Here is a 16,685-nt window from a genome sequence, read left to right on the forward strand (position 1 = left end):
GTCAATTCGACTTCCTCGCCGAACTCTTCTTTTCAAAAGAGTTTGCTCAAGTACTTACTGTAGATGCTGCGACGAAGCTGCTGATTCTCCCTCACGGAGCCAGACAGCTGGGCCCGAACACCCTTTAGCTCCTCTCCAAGCTGGGTGTGAGCGTCTTGGAGCTTGTTCCTCTCCTGCTGCACCTTCATAAGCACCCTCTCGCCGGCCTTCAGCTGGCATAGTAGCTGTTGCTTGTCCAGATCCAGTCCGGCAACATCTGCAATATCATTGTCAGACTTACACGCACGCCGCACACCGCTTATCTTTTTTTTAAAAACTAGGTAATTGCCCGTGCGTTGCAACGGGAAAAATAGGTATAGCTCGAATGACGTGTGCAAGCTTAACTCCGAGTTACCACACATGAAAATGCATGCATGTTGTCTCTTCTCCATCATCAATCCTTCTCTCTGATTGTATTCTCACAAATATATATTGTCCCTCGCCATGAATGAAATCTCCGTCATCTTCCTAACTCACATATCTGGCGACAATGAATGTTATTGGTGATGCACATGGCCTCATTGTGTTGTTTGCTTAATCACCAAACCAGCCTATTTCATTTATCAATAAACTAACCCTTGTACTGGACACAATCATTCAAATACACAATCATTTAAGAAGAAAGCAATGGACAGTGGCATTGGATGACAAGTTGAAAATAAGAAACTCGTGAAAACAAATAACCAACTCTCATTCACAGGGTAGAGAAAATGTCCATCACCACATAAAGATGATGTGTGATAATCAGAAAGATAACATTCAATCAATCTTCTGCGGACCATTGAGAAGTTTGTGTGCACTGGATCCATATAAAGATAGTTTGTTTTCTTGATGGTTGCATAGTATCTGTATATTTCCTGTGTCGGTTCTCTTAATTTTCATTACATGCAAAATTTCCCGTCAATGAACAGAAATCAAAATATTTCCCATTCAAATAGAAGAATAATCAAACTTCACGATAAAGTTGAGATTTGTAAAATATGTAAGTTCACTTGCAGCTGAATAGTAGGCCATTACCAAAGTGTATATGTAACCAGGTACTATAATATAATCCAGCGATATCAGGGGATGGTATACAATCCAACAAAATAATTCACAATCAGGTTATGTTAATGTGGAGTGAAGGTCAAGATCACAAAATAAATATGGCACATGAGTATAGAAAAAACTACTACTAACTAAAGTGATTAGAAATATGCCATAGTATTGTGCAAGGAATACAAAAAAATAGTGAGAAGTGCGATGTGCTACGGAATATTTGAATGACCCAACTGTACTACTCCATATATCTTGCTAGCCTTTGGTTAGGGAGAGCTCACATAGTAGTATTGTTATATGTATGGGAATGCAAATATAGATATTGCTAGTCTTCCAAGGATATATGCAACGAAAATCCATTGTATCTAAGAGTACAACCGGACTTGCAAAGGATTTACGTTCTCCCCAACATGAATAAAATATAGCTAATATAGGATTAATCAGTGTGTATTGAGCGCCTGATTTTCCCGAGAAATATGAAAAAAATACTTTTGTGGGGTGACCCTGACAGAGAGGAAGAGGAACATTACAGCAATGAAGAAAAAGCAATATAGAAGTACATAACTGGACCATGTATGCTAGCTCCCCATGGAGGTATTTCCTGTAGAAGATCCTCGTAACAATTCCATGCAAAAAGGAAATCAAATATGGCAATCAAGCAGACAAGAAAATTAACTAAAAATTATAAACAGAAAAGCATTTATAAATCTTGAAAGGATTTAACAGACCAAGCCTCGCAGCAACACTGATTACCTCTACCGCACCGCTCGCTGCTGCATCCTTCTAGCTAGAATCTGGAACTTGGCATTCAGACGGTCGTTTGCGTAGGAGTCTGCGGTCTAGCCAACCACGATCCTTTCGGAAAACTACGCAACGTCTTCTTTCTGCATCCCATCTCCCAGTGACTCGGTGATGAAAAGGGTTTGGTTGTGGTTCTATGCCGGGATGGAGTAGGGCACGAGTCTGAGTCCGGTTGTCCAATCATGAACTAGTGGAAGACGCAGATGGGGAGGGTTCAGCGGCGATGCTTAGGGCGACACATCAGGAAAAGGCTCGACGGCGGCAGTCAACATAGGATGCCAGAGGCGACGTGGGTCTGGGCCTCAAGTGTCATCCATTGTTGGTGCAGACTTGAGGCACCGCAATCTTCCTTGGTCACGGTGCTCCAGCCTCTTCATATGATACGATGTGGGTCTGGGCCTCAAGTGTCCTCCATTGTTGGTCCAGACATCAGGAAGGAAGAGATTTTATGGGCAAAAAGATAAATAGACAAAAAAAGGCAAGAAATTGACTACCATATGATACGATTTTGTGTTACCAAAAGAATGACGTGAATTGATTGTGTTCTGCGTTACTAATAAAGATAAGAGAACAGAAGACAAGGAAGAGAAGAATACAGTCCGTGATTGATGTGAATTGATTGTGTTATTTGCGTTACCGAATAAGAGCTTGATTACCATACCATATGTTATATGCGTTACCAAATATAAGAGACTGATTACCCTACCATTCGAGAATTGATTGGTGTTACCAAAGATTATCCTGGTATGTCCGGCCAGATGAAAACCGATTGTAAATAGAAAACCAGAAAAGGAGAGGAAAATCGGTGTGGGGATATCGTAATGGGAGGGATGACGAAGGGTGGGACGACGTAAGAGGGAAGAGGGAACCTTACGTGTTTTTTAGGTAGTACAGATAATGTGTTACCGGAGGGGGTCTCTGTGTCTCCTCCTGCGGCAGCTAGTGCGGCCTCAAGTTGGGCCTTGCACTCTTGTAGCTCCTGGGACAATTGGGTATTCTTCTCCGTGAGATCCTGCATATGAAATGATCCTTAAATCAGTTAGTTTAACTACTTTAAGTCTCGGGGGCTACTAGCATATACAACTATTAAAATCCCTTACCCGTATGTCCTTTACATACTACTCCATGGCTCTGGTTAAACCATCTTGAGCGGCACGGAGGTGCGCGTCTCCCGCGTTAAAGGCATTCAATGCCTCGGGGGAGAAACACGCGTCACGAAGAAGTGTCCGGCGGCGCCTATGATTCATGGCGCTCTCCACCTCAGACCTGGTGGCAGACAGCCTGTCGGCATCCTCCGTTGGAGGAGTATCCGGCTCGCGCCTTGCGCTTGCCTCCCCCTCCGGACCAGGTGTTGTAGCCTAATTGGCGGAGGCTTGGTTGGAAACCTCTCCGGGCACAGTCCGGGGAGCGCTCTTTCTCCTGGAAAAGTCATGAGCATTAATGCACCTCCTAGGAATCTTTTCCTTAAACAAGGGTCGCGAGCTATACCGTTGCGGTGACGTTTCGATTCGCACCGCACCCCTCTTCGCCTGCTGGGCCGGACTGACCCTTGTTGGTCAGCCGCCACGGGTTCGGCTTCCCACCTTGAAGGCACCTCGTGCGAGACACCGTTGTATACGGTGATCAGAAATACGCAAGGACGAAGTAGTGGTGTCAGGACTCCGGTCATAATTACCCGGGAAGCCGGAGATATGCTGCCGGGAAGAACAAGGCCCCGGCAAGAGGAGCTTGCCGGGAAGGCCAACCAAGGTGCGTCCAGAAGACTTGCCGCGACGCCCCGTGCGTCCCGGCAAGGCCAGGCGGCCGGCAAGCTTGCCGGCACAACAAGAGAAGGGCCGCGGCAAGGCACTTGCCGCGGCAAGGCTGCCACCCTGCACTCCAGCACACCCAACAAACGTGTCACCCCAGGGCCATCCCAGGGGCACGTGGCGGGGCGCTGCACAGCCATGCGGAGCGAGGTGGCAAGCGGAGCTGATGGAGACGCCATCGTGGCAACCGGTGGCTCACCTAACGGTCGTTTCTTTGCACTGTTGGGGCGACCGGACAGGCATTAAATGCCCTTGTCCCCTGCCGTCAGAGTTAGGTAGGGGACACTGAGGACGAGGACGTGGCCGGAGCGCCCGGGGAAGAGGCGGCCGAGGCGGTGTGTCACCCTCACCTCCGCCGGCAGCTCCTCTCCTCGAGGCGGTCCACACCGGGGACGATCCTTGGGAGTTCTTTGTCAAGCTGCACCGGGCACCTCGTCGTCGCCTCCGGCTTCCGGCTCCGTTTGCGAGTGCGATGGAGCCGGACCCACCCGAGATGCTGGAACTACGCATGAGGGGCTGTGGGATCAGCGGCACGCGAGTTAGTGTCGTATCCCCAGCCCCCGGCGTGATGTACTTCGATCGAGGGTGGAAGACGTTCGCCCGCATCCACAGCTTGACGGCGGGGTTCACCCTCCATTTTAAGTTAATGGAGGGCGACCTTCTCGCCGTCAATGTCTTCGGGGACTCCTGCACCCGGGCGAGATGCTGCGTGGACAGCTCCTCCGATAGCGAAGACTCCCCCTCGAGCGAGAGTGACGAGGAGGAGAGCGACAGCGACAACGACGGCGGCGGTGAGTCCGACTAGGCGTCGGCCGTCGCCTCGCGCGCCACCGGCGACCCCATCATCTGGGTCGCCGGCCTTCTGAACTCCCCGGGGTCGTCTCCTTGGGCGGCTGGCGTAGGGAGGCTGCGGAAGAGGAAGAGGGGTGGCGGCAAGGCCGTCAAGTTGGAGTACGAGGGCGAGGTGCCCTTGACAGCATGCTGACGTCCTGCCGCCCCGTCTTCGAGCTCTGCTTCCGGTGCCTCCGTCTCCACCAAGCTCCTGGCCGGCTCCCGGGATGTTCTCTTGGTGTCTTCTGGCACCCGTAGCTCACCTAGGCGCCCCTTTTGCCCTTCCCGGCAAACTTCTCTTGCCGGGGCCTCCTTGACCTATCTCCTGAAGAGAGAAACAGGAGAGGAATTACGGGCATCTTATCTTTTTTTCAATTTGTAAGCCTTTGGGCCCTAGCTGTATTTAAAACATGTAATCCTCTCTTTCATGTTTTTCATCCTCTATGGTACTGGAACGGGATGTTTTTTAATGAAAAGAGGGGAATGCTTGCCGGGTTATATCCTTTACTTGACTCTGTGCCTTGAATGTTTCCACCCTACGTTTTGAGGGAACTTGCCGGCGCAAGCACACTTGCTGAGTGCGGAACATCAGCAGCCCGCTGGCGGTGCTGTTCCCGGCAAGAAACCTTATCGGGCCAGTTGCAGCGCACTTGTATTGTTGAGCGGACTCGAAAACAAATGAAGGGCGCAACTTAGCCACGATTCGGCTCCTCAGCGCATAGGTTTCCTCATACAAGGCATGCTCGTTCAAGGACACGGCCTCGCATCCTCCAGTCCATAAGAGGATGCATGAAGAGGGATGAAAAACTTATCTGATATCACAGCCCCCGGCAACTCTGGCTTGTCGGGACACAGGAGCCTGCGCCCTTTTCCTTTGTTCTTGCCGCTGGCATCGCAGCCCCCGGCGACCCTGGCTAGCCGCGAAGGAACCTTGGTACTCGCAGCCCCCGGCAACGCCGGTTTGCCGGGGCCCAGGCGCCGGTGCGCCCTTCTGCTCTTTCCTTGTTGCTGCTATTTCAGTCACAATAACAACTTAGGCAGTGTTGTAGTAAGCTATTTTTGTAACGTAACTTCATGTTGGGCAACGCAATGCTATGTTTCATCCTTTGTATGTTTATACTCTACGCTTTGAGGGAACTTGCCGGCGCTAACACACTTGCTGAGTGCGGAACATCAGCAGCCCGCTGGCGGTGCCGCCTCCGGCAAGAAATCTTGTCGGGCCTAGTTGCAGCTCGCCTGTATTGTTGAGCGGACTCGAAAACAACCCAAGGGCGCAACTTAGCCGCGAGTCGATACCTCCGCGCACAGGTTTTCCATACAAGGCACGAACGTTCAAGGAATTTAACTTAAAAAAATTTAAAACTGACTGTGCTCAAACTTGGGCAACTTAGCTTTTTCATCTTCTGCGCTTCGGCATGGCCGCACTTCTCCCTTGGTTCCTTCCCTTGTACGCTTTCACCCTCACGCTTCCAGGGAACCCGCCGGTGCAAACACACTTGCTGAGTGCGGAACATCAGCAGCCCGCTGGCGGTGTTGCCTCTGGCAGGAAAAACTCGTCGGGCTAGTTGCGGCGCGCTTTCATCGTTGAGCGGACTCAAAACAGATCAAGGGCGCAACCTAGCCACGATTCGACCCTTTTGCGCACAGGTTTTCTGTACAAGGTATGGTCTTTCAAGGAATACGACTCAAAAGTTTGAAACTGACTGCTCTCTTTGATCTATTTGCCGGTGGAGCTCGATGGCGCGTCCTCAACGGCGGCGCAGCGCTCCGGGGAGGTGCGCTTGCCGGAGTGGGCGCCAGAGCTGTCCCTGCTGGGCTTAGTCTTGGGCTGGACTGCCTTTGCCTTCTTGCACTTGCCGGTGGAGCTCGATGGTGCCTCCTCAACGGTAGCGCAGCACTCCGGGGAGGTGCGCTTGCCGGAGTGGGTGCCAGAGCTGCTCTTGCCGGACTTAGCCTTCTTCTTTCCCCAGGGGGCTTCAGCGGCAAGTGGCTTGCGCTCTGCTGCGGCTGCTGCTTCCCGGTAGATTTTGTCGGTGCAGATAAGTGCATACTTCTTGTCACCTTGGACAGAAATGACACTTATTGGACCAGGCATCTTGAGCACGTTGTAGGCGTAGTGAGAGGCTGCCATGAACTTGGCGAGTGCAGGACGGCCTAGTATCCCATTGTAGGGCAACGGGAGATCAGCAACATCAAATGTGACTTTTTCTGTCCTGAAATTCAGCTCGCTGCCAAACGTTACTGGCAGTGTGATCTTCCCCTTCGGCTTGCTCCTTCCCGAATTTATCCCTTGAAAGGTACCAGTTTCTTCGAGCTCGCTGTCGGGGATCTGGAGCTTCTTGAGCACTGCGGAGGAAATCAGGTTCAGGTCGGCCCCGCTGTCAACCAACATCTTCGTGACCTTGAGGTTGCGGATTGTTGGTGAGACCAACATCAGCAAGCACCCGACCGCAGTGATGCGATCAGGGTGATCCTCAACATCGAAGACGATGGGCGTGCTGGACCACTTCAGGGGCTTGCGCGACTCGACGGACGGCTCCGCTGCGTTCACTTCTCGCACCCACTCCTTGAGTTGGCGGTGCGAGGTGTGCAGAGAGGCGCCGCCGTCGATGCACAACACCTCTGTTGCCTTCTGAAACTCTTGGTCATCAGTCTCATCTTCCTCCATTTCATCATCCTCATCTTCATCTTCATTCCTGTCGCGGCCACGGGGAGGCCTGTCTCCTTGCCGCGGCTTGGCCTTGCCGCGGTGCCCTCCCCGGGCGGATCCTCCGCCACCTCCCTGGGCTCTCTCCTTATCGCGGCGCTCGTACTCGGCTTTCTGTAGCTCCGCCATTTGCTCGACTTTCTTGCAGGTTTGGAGATCATGACCCTTGGTGCGGTGGATCTTGCAATACCGCTTGCCGGAGCCATCCTGGTTGTCGGCGGCTACCACAGCTTCGCTGGAGTCATTAGCTTTGGCCTTGTCGGAGGCGCCTCCGTTGCCGGAGTGCTCAACAGCTAGCACATCCTTAGCCTTTCTCTTCCTGTTGTTCCGCCTCCGGTTCTTCCTTGCCGGGGCGGCATCCTCACTGTCAGATCCTTCTGCTCCTGCAATCTCTCCGGGGATTTTCCTCCCCTCCTCAGCTCGTGCACACTTGTCGGCCAGAGCATAGAGCTCGCTGACATCTCTGATCTTGCAGATCGCCATCTCCTCCCTCATCCTGCGGTTACGCACTTTCTGATGGAACGCGCTAATAACCACGGCAGGGTGGACGTCTGGGATGTTGCGCTGCACCTGGCTGAATCTCTGAATGTACTTGCGCAGGGGCTCTCCCTCCTTCTGGACGAGCAGATGCAGATCACTCTCCTGGCCATGGGGTTTTTGGCCGCCTGTGAAGGCGCCGACAAACTGATGACACAGGTCCTCCCATGAGGAGATGGAGCCGTCCGGCAAGTGCATGAGCCAAGATCTGACGTTGGGTTTGAGCACCAGCGGGAAGTAGTTGGCGAGGATCTTCTCGTCGCGCCCTCCGGCAGCCTGCACCGTGATGGTGTAGATGCTGAGGAACTCCGACAGATGTATCCTGCCATCGTACTTCTCGGGCACGTCTGGCTTGAAGTTCTTGGTTTTGGGCCACTGGACTTGCCGCAGCTCGCGGGTGAACGCAGGGCAACCTGCCGCGTACGGCAAGTCGCCTGGTTCCCCTGGTGCGTGCACATCGACAGTGGGCCCAGCGCGCTGGTCAGATTGACGTCGCGCTTCTCTCCGGCGCTCGATGCGAGTGCGAGCGTCTTCGTGTTGTCGTTCTTGGAGAACGTAGCGTTGATCACGGCGAGTTCGCGGGTCCGACGACGCGGTGGAGTCGGCGTCGGGGTTGGCCCGGCGAGCCGGCGATCTTGGCCTTCGGGGCTGGGAGTGCACGGAGGTGGCACCCCCAGCGGTCTTGTCGGCGTCGGCTTGCGCCTGGGCGCCTTCCCGGGGCTTCGATGCGCTCGGTTGCCGGGGCTTGTCGCCGTTGGCGAAGCCGATGAGGCTGTATATGGTCATCCTTGAGTCGTCAATCTTGTGTGGCGCCGGAGGGTAATCTAGAAGCAGCTGGGCTCGGGCCAGCACTTCCTCTGCTGTCTTGGGTGGCGATGGCGACGAGCGGCGCGAGGAGCGGGATGTGCTCGGACTCCCAACTGGATTGGGAGGTGCAACACCCTGCCCGGGCGACCGTACCTCACTTGCGCCAGCATGCTGGCGTGCATGCTGACCTAGAACGTCCCGCGACCCACCAGCTTGGCCTTGCTCCAATGCGAGCACGGTGCTAGGAGCACCGGGGCGTTGTCGACCTTGCACCTCCTGGGAAGGGTGTGGTGTCTGCACGGTCGCCGACGCTTGCGGGGCCTTGTTTTTGGACCTGGTGACGACGTGAGTCCCACCGTCGGCGCCCGCTCCTTCGCCGGCGTCCACTCCACCGCCCGCTTGCTCCGGCGGTGGGGGTAGAATCGATGTAGACGGAGCGGCCACCTCCGAAGGCTTCTTCTTCGGTGGCATATTGATGAAGGCGTTGATGTAGCGCGCGCGGAGACCGGATCAGATGCTCACAACCTCGACGCGACCCCTACCTGGCGCGCCAAAGATGTTGGGGCGTCTCTGTGTGGCCACGAGCACCTATGGGGCAGGGGGCCCCTTCTAGTCCAGCAAGGGAGCGGAGGGCGTGCGCAGAGCAGATCGAGGTCGGGCGCGCGGGGGAGACGGGCGATTTTTACCCAGCTTCGGAGCTCTCCGGGGAAATAAAACTCCTACTGCTGCTTTGTGTCTGTATTTGATCTTGCTCGAGAGTGCGAGCGTATGGTGGTGTTGCGTGTGTCGAATGGACCGAACCCTTTCTATGTGCGCATGGGCCTCCCTTTTATAGTCTGAAGGGGGCGCCAACAGGTGGCAGCTTAGGAAGAGGGGGTAAAAGAGTAAAAACGCAGGTTGGTACAGCAGTGACCAACAGTGTCCCCTACCTAACTCTGACGGCATGGTACAAGGGCATTTAATGCCCGTCCGGTCGCCCCAACAGTGCAAAGAAACGACCGTTAGGTGAGCCACCGGTTGCCACGATGGCGTCTCTGTCAGCTCCACTTGCCACCTCGCTCCGCATGGCTGTGCAGCGCCCCGCCACGTGCCCCTGGGATGGCCCTGGGGTGACACGTTTGTTGGGTGTGCTGGAGCGCAGGGTGGCAGCCTTGCCGCAACAAGTGCCTTGCCACGGCCCTTCTCTTGTTGTGCCGGCAAGCTTGCCGGCCGCCTGGCCTTGCCGGGACGCATGGGGCATCACGGCAAGTCTTCTGGACGCACCTTGGTTGGCCTTCCCGGCAAGCTCCTCTTGCCGGGGCCTTGTTCTTCCCGGCAGACTTCTCTTGCCGGGTCTTTGTCCACTTGGTTGATACTTTGTTCTTGAATGGCAGTAATAGGAAATGACGGAGGGTCTTGGCGGGGCTAGGCGAGCCTTGCCGCGGGGTGCTGCAACTGCCCGTGCACAAGTTCGGGGTACTAAGGTACCCCTACTTTAGTACACCGACATAAGCCGGGGTAGTCAGCCGTAATGGCGACTAGAGCACTGTCCATGCTGAGTTGGTGGAACACCCTGCCGATTAGCTCCACCTTAATGTCCGTGTCCTCTTTGGAGGCCGGATCAATGGATCTTCCCGGATCCTCGGGTTGTGGAGCCGGACTATGTATGCTCCCCACATCCCGGCGCAGTTCCTGCGTCAAAACCATAAAGTAAGGTACTTAACTTTGAAAGCACGGGTCGGATAAATAAACGTCCGCTTACCCAGCTCCGAGGGTTATTCATGGAGAACCCATTCAATGGGCTCGTCTGGAGGAAGTCCTCCTTCTCCCCCTTGTACAGGCCGGACAGAATCTTCACTAGATCTGCGGCCGATCCCGGCCCCTTGCGGCCATGACGGGTTGCATCATTCTCTCCATTGAAATCCCACATGGGGTGGCCCCTATATTGGAGTGGCTGCACCCCTCACATAATGCACGTGGCCATGACTCCAATCATGGTCAATCCGGAATGGGCCAGCAACCTTATCCGGCCCATCAAATAGTGGATGCTCCTGTCTTCCTCCTGTTGAGGGCTCCACGGGCGCCAACTTAGGCGTTTCTTCAGAGGAGCCTCGCTGAACTCCGGGAGGCCGATCCGAACTGGGTCCGGCAGTGGAACATCTTCTACATAAAACCATTCCGAAGGCCAGTCTTTGGACGCCTTCTTTGGGGTTCCGGATAGATATCCGGTCCCGGCGATGCGCCATATTTCGGCTCCGCCCACTTGATATATTGACCCCTTGTGAGAACGGGGTACGAGGAAAAATAGTCTCTTCCACAGTGCAAAATGGGGCTCGATGCCCAGGAACAGCTCGCAAAGAGCCACGAAACCCGCGATGTGCAGAATAGAGGCGGACTTGAGGTGATGAAGCTGGAGTCCGTAGAACTCCAGAAGCCCCCGGAGAAACGGATGTATGGGAAACCCGAGCCCTCTTATTAGATAAGGGACAAAGCACACCTGATCTCCTTTGGTGGGACTAGGGGTGGCCTCCGCTTGCTTTCCACCTTCGTAGGTGGCCAGCCCGGCTCGAACCGGGACCATAAAGGCCAGAGGAAGGTATCCCTCCGCTTGGAGCGTCACCAGCTCGTTGTGCGGAACTGAACATCTCCTCCAATCTCCTGGCTGAGGACTAGGAGCGCGAGAGGAGGAGCCGCGTCGACGGTCCATGATGGAGTGGATTTTTGGTCAGAAGCGCTCTGATGAGTACTCGCGGAAGGAAGATGGTCTGATTTGGATCTGGATTCTTGCCTCTCTTATAGGCAGATTATTTGCACAGCTAGGGGGTAAAACTTAAAAATACCCTGGCCTTTCGCATTCATGCGACACGTGGAAGAGGGCCATTATTGGGCGCGGAAGCCAAGGAGCGCAATGTTTGTAAGGAAGCCGGACACTATTCGGCAATCACATGGAATTTGGAGGAGAACCCGCCTTGAAATGCCGAAAACAATATGCGCGCCGGACTCGTCGTCATTGAAGCCTGGTTCGGGGGCTACTGAGGGAGTCCTGGACTAGGGGGTGTCCGGATAGCCCGACTATCATCATCGGCCGGACTCCAAGACTATGAAGATACAAGATTGAAGACTTCGTCCCGTGTTCGGATGAGACTTTCCTTGGCGTGGAAGGCAAGCTTGGCAATACGGATATGTAGATCTCCTACCATTGTAACCGACTCTGTGTAACCCTAGCCCTCTCCGATGTCTATATAAACCGGAGGGTTTTAGTCCGTAGGACGAACAACCATTACAACAATCATACCATAGGCTAGCTTCTAGGGTTTAGCCTCCTTGATCTCGTGGTAGATCCACTCTTGTACTACCCATATCATCAATATTAATCAAGCAGGAGTAGGGTTTTACCTCCATCGAGAAGGCCCGAACCTGGGTAAAAACATCGTGTCCCTTGTCTCCTGTTACCATCCGCCTAGACGCACAGTTCGGGACCCCCTACCCGTGATCCGCCGGTTTTGACACCGACAACATCCTTCCATGCGAAGATGCAGCCGGTGGGTCGCAGTTGTCAGGGGGAGGAAACAGCTTAATAAGGAGGAACTTTCCTTGCGTGCGACCATGGACCTTGTGGCTCCCAGTCGTCAGGCTCTCCATGTACAATCCTCTTCCGATGACTCTCGTATGTTGACCATGCCGCGTCGAGTGCACCGAGGTGGTGGACGACGGTGAGGCCCCAGACTGGAATGACCCGGAGAGGGGGAAGACGCGGCAGTGGAGTCGCAGACGGAGAGGAGTGGGAAACTTGACTGGTTCAGGTGCGGGGTGGGCCTACACTCGGCAGAAAATAACAGGAGGTGCGGAGTGGAGGGATGGCCTGGCCGTCGACGGGGTAGCATTTTGCCGAGGCGCGCAAAACTACACCGCTGGAAGCCAGAGGCTGGAGGAGGCGGTCCCGGCAGCGCTGGGGGAAGAAGACGAGAGATTGAAGAAGAATGCCGGCCGTTGGATGTAAATCCAACGCCTTCTTAGGCTTCGACCTACTGGCCCACATGTCAGCCATTCCATTTGTTTTTTAGGTCCTTTGGTGGGCTGGGTGAAACAATGATGTAGCATCTATGCAACCCCTTTATATATAGTAGAATTTAAAGCCCATTTGCATTTTTCTCGAAATCCGCGGACTTGCTGGGCTTGGTGAAAAATATCATGTTGGGCTAGACGGAGAAATGTTATAAAAACATAAACACATGATTGCACGTCTATTACTACATTGGTCAGTAAAATCTTTGCAAGCTTATGTATGCAATCACTAGGAGTTAACTTGCCAAGTTATATATAAACAATTATTATTATTATTTTGTAAGAACTTTCAACTTACGATATAAAACATCATTTTAATTTGATGAGTTAATAGTACGTGGGGTATTATTATTTTTTAGGCTAGACGTGGGACAGTTGAGTTGGTTCTAAGGAAAAGTACTGGGAGAAAACTCAGTTTACATCGAAAAAGAAAGTGGGAGAAAATTCAGATATAGGATTAATGAAAGCTAAAAATAAAGGAAGTGGGAAGGTCTATAAAATGGTTGGATGAACAACAGGTTTAACGGAAACGTATGTTGTTTCTAATATATATATATATATATATATATATATATATATATATATATATATCTTACCACCCGGGGCTAGTTACCCCACATGTCTTATATACTATCTTGTGGTACTATATATACTACTTTATTATTTTAAATATATTCGTATACTATATCTAAGATATTTCAAAGCAAGTTACATGAAAAAATTGCATATCTAAAAAAGAGCATACTCAAAACATGATTTATACTACCTAAAAATTAGTATATATACTACCTAATAATTGTTATATACTACATACTACACGTACATACTCTTGATTTTGACGGATACTACATACAACATACAAAACACAAGTGGTGGTAACTACCACTGCTTGTAGGAAATATTTGTCATATCTATATATGTATATATATATATATGTGTGTGTGTGTGTGTGTGTGAATGTGTGTGTGTGTGTGTGAATGTGTGTGTGTGTGTGTGTGTAATAAAATAAGATATAAATATAGGTTCAGTTTTGCATTCTTATAGAAAAATAGAACTGAGCTGTGCATCGTCTTGAAAAGACAAACATAACTTAGGCTGATGATGTTATAGACAAGCTAGGTTGGGAGGCCTAGAGGCCGCTTGATACCCGCTGGATCCAAAAAATGTTGAAACATGTCGTGGGCTGCCCATGTTAAACAACAAAACCTAGGCCATGGACCTAGTGGGCCCGGGACTGTCAGCCTCTCGACGAACAGTTGTCTCCTGATTCCTCTTGTTTTGCTGACCATGTTGGGAATGACAGACGGCGGCGCCGCGGCTATAGCACCAAGGCGGAGGACGACGTCGAGACCTCGGACCGAACAAACTGGAGCAGGGGAAGACACAGGCGGAGGGGAGTACGAGGGTTGACTTGTTCGGGTGCAGGGTGGGCTGGTGGAGCTCCTGCCGCCGAACAATGTGTGGTAGTAGAGGGATGGCCTGGCCAACGCCATAGGCTATGATGGCCAGCCGCTGTATAGGAAGAGGACGAAAGATTGAACAACATAAAGAAATACAAATGGATAGGTGGTTGGTCCCATATGTCTGTGTACTAGACCTGCGGGGTTCACCTGAGGAGGGGAATATGTTGGGAGGAAGGAGATTCAAAGCACGGTAGCCAAGTGAACTAGTTTTTTTTACGGACAAATGAACTAGTTACATACATAGGCAAATAGCCACTAAAAAAGCAAACAGGTTAATGGGTTCTTAAAAGAAATATTTCAGACAAAACAGATAATTATGACACATAGGCTAATGCATGAAACACTCAGATGATAAAGGTGCTTATAAACAGATAAAGTACAACATCTAGACCTTCCTGGCACGCTTGATCATGATGCTCCGACTGTCCGTGTACTCGTTGGTTACGGGAAGCAGACATGCCCTCATGTCCAAGATCTGCATGTACATGTCGTAGCATGCGTATGCGTCCTTGGCTGCGTAGGTTATGTAGGCGAGATTCAGAGGTACCTCCCACATGATCAGGTCCTTGGTATCGTTGTCTTCTTTCATGTTGGCGTATCAGGGGTCGATGATGGTCTTGGCAAGGTCAACCACGGAGTCCTTCTCCTGCCCGTTGCTGATGATCTTGTATTGCTTCTGGATGTCGACAAGCTTGTTGCACTAGATGGCCGAATCATCGCGTTCTTCCTTCTCTCCACCGTAGCGAAGGTGCAGTTGGTGCTGCTGTCGGTGTCAAAACCGGCGGATCTCGGGTAGGGGTCTCGAACTGTGCGTCTAAGGCTAATGGTAACAAGAGGCGGGGGAGACAATGTTTACCCAGGTGCGGGCCCTCTCTATTAAGGTAATACACTACTTCCTGCTTGATTGTTCTTGATGATATGAGTATTACAAGAGTTGATCTACCATGAGATCGTAGAGGCTAAACCCTAGAAGCTAGCCTATGACTATGATTGTTCTTGTCCTACGGACTAAACCCTCCGGTTTATATAGACATCAGAGGGGGCTAGGGTTACACAGAGTTGGTTACAGAGAAGGAGATCTACATATCCGAATTGCCAAGATTGCCTTCCACGCAAAGGAGAGTCCCACCCGGACACGGCACGAAGTCTTCAATCTTGCATCTTCATAGTCCAACAGTCCGGCATAAGTATATAGTCCTGCTGTCCGAGGACCCCCTAATTTAGGACTCCCTCAGTAGTCCCCGAACCAGGCTTCAATGACGATGAGTCCGGCACGCAGATTGTCTTTGGCATTGCAAGGCGGGTTCTTCTCCAAATTCTCCAGAGTACCTATTGTAACGAGCAGTGTCCGGCTTCCCATTTAATGCCGCACTCATCGACTTCTGTACCTTAATAATGTCAGTATCCACGTGTTGAGCGAATGCGAGAAGTCGGGGCATTTTTACACTTGCCACCCTAAATATGTAAATAAATCGTCTATTAAAGAGGTTGGGGATCCTCAGATCCAAATCACACCATCTTCCCCAAGCGAAGATTCATCAGAGCGTGCCCGGAAAAACCATCCCATCATGGCCGGCCGCCACAGCTCCTCCTCTCGCTCCCGTAGCGCTAAGCCAGGTGATTGGGAGAAGTGCACCGTATCCCATGATCAATTGGTGGAGTTGCAGACCCAGTGGTTTCACCCACCTACATATCTTGTCCCCGTCCGAGCCGGATTAGCCACGGCGGGGAGCAAGCAAAGAGTTTCCCCAACCCATCCAGGGGGGAGCGAGTATGCCTTGTCCCTTACTTGTTGAGGTGCATCGGATTTCCAATCCATCCGTTCCTCTGCGGGCCCCTGGTGTATTATGGCCTCTAGCTGCACAACTTCACCCTTGCCTCCATCCTGCACATCGCAGGTTATGTCGCTGTTCGTGAGCTATTTCTGGGTTGCGAAGCTCATTTCGAGCTATGGAAGAGGCTGTTCTGCCTCGTCCCTCGCAATCAGGAGGGATCAATATACCAAGTGGGCGGAGCCGAAATATGGCGCATTGCCGGAACCAGATACCTGTCCAGCACTCCGAAGAAGACATCCGAAGATTGTCCTTTCGAGTGGTTTTACATAGAGGACGTCTCCCTTCCAGACCCTATCCGAATGGCTCTTCCCGAGTTCACAAATGCCCCATTGAGGAAACACCGAAGCTGGCGTCCCCGGAGCCCCTAGGAGGAAGATAGCAGAGAGGTCCTTCAACTGATGGGCAGGATAAAAACGATGGCCAAATCAGGATTGACAATAATCGAGGTTATGTCAATATGCATAATACGAGGGGTGCAGCCACTCTAGTATCGGGGGCATCCCCTGTGGCACTTCAATGGAGAAGACGACGCCATCCGCTGCGGTCTTAAAGGTCCGGACTCCACCACCACTCTGGCGAAAATATTGTCTGATTTGTATAAAGGAGAAGAAGAGGAGTTCATCCTTATTAAGCCACGGGATGGATTTTCCATGTACAACCCCCCTAGCTGGGTGAGTTACTATCCTTTACTCAACTCTATTCATTTCCACAGTCTTTCATCACAAACATTTACCTTGCTAGTCCATAACAGGAAATGCGCAAAGCCTTGAGGGAG

This window comes from Triticum aestivum, chromosome 2A, assembly GCF_018294505.1.
Source record: "Triticum aestivum cultivar Chinese Spring chromosome 2A, IWGSC CS RefSeq v2.1, whole genome shotgun sequence".
Lineage (NCBI taxonomy): Eukaryota > Viridiplantae > Streptophyta > Magnoliopsida > Poales > Poaceae > Triticum > Triticum aestivum.